The sequence below is a fragment of the Juglans regia genome, chromosome 2 (assembly GCF_001411555.2).
Source record: "Juglans regia cultivar Chandler chromosome 2, Walnut 2.0, whole genome shotgun sequence".
NCBI lineage: Eukaryota > Viridiplantae > Streptophyta > Magnoliopsida > Fagales > Juglandaceae > Juglans > Juglans regia.
In genome coordinates this window covers 13132149-13132994 of record NC_049902.1, presented here as the reverse complement: position 1 = coordinate 13132994, position 846 = coordinate 13132149, and the positions used below count along the sequence as shown (strand labels likewise).

Genomic DNA, 846 nt, shown 5'->3' with positions numbered 1-846 from the left:
TTTGGGTGATATCTCCATCCGGGATTGAACGTGTTTGAATAAGGATTGTTTTGATGTTGGAAATTGGACACGTAATGGGCTTGTTCATAACTCAGTTGGGAGAAAGGATTCCCTACTTGGCAATCTACACTTGAATGACTTTCTGCGCAATGATCACAAACAACATTAGTTTGAATAGTATTAACGTTCATCTTACCTAGTTGTTATGATAAATTTGCGATCTGCGCTGCCAATGTTGTAATAGAATCAAGTTCAAAAACTCCAGCAGTCTTTCTTGGCATTGCTTTCTCTACAGACCAGTGATAGTTGTGGATGTCAATTCTTCCAGAAGTTCATATGCGGCTTCATGGGTCTTACTCATTAATGTTCCTCATGCGGCCACATCAACCATAGATCCATTTGTGGGTCCCAAACTATTGTAAAATGTCTGTACTTGAAGCCAGGCTGGGAGATCGTGATTTGTACACTTCTGCAATAAATCATTGTATCTCTCTCATGCTTCAAATAATGATTCATCCTCAAATTGAGTGAAGGTAGTGATATCATTCCTTAACTTCGCTATCTTTGCCGGAGGGAAATATTTTGCTAAGAATTTTTGTGCCAACTCCTCCCAGGTGGTGATGATGCCGGGCAGCAAAGAGTTCAACCAAGCTTTTGATTTTTCCCTAAGTGAGAAAGGAAAAAATCTCAATCGAATCACATCATTTGTCACTCCGTTGTGTTTAAAAGTATCACAAATTTCTAGAAAATTTACAATATGGACATTAGGATCCTCTTGTGACAGCCTCCCCAAACTAGACAGTTTGTTGAATCATTTGAATGATGGCCGGCTTGATCTCTAAGTTA

The 846-nt window shown here is 39.1% G+C and overlaps 1 non-coding gene across 1 annotated transcript; it reads left to right on the top strand.

Moving 5' to 3' along the window:
- Positions 1-449: 449 nt before the first annotated feature.
- LOC118347824 lies at positions 450-556 on the top strand. The gene has a single exon (XR_004800971.1). It is a non-coding gene; the product is annotated as a small nucleolar RNA R71 (small nucleolar RNA).
- The last annotated feature ends 290 nt before the right edge of the window (positions 557-846 follow it).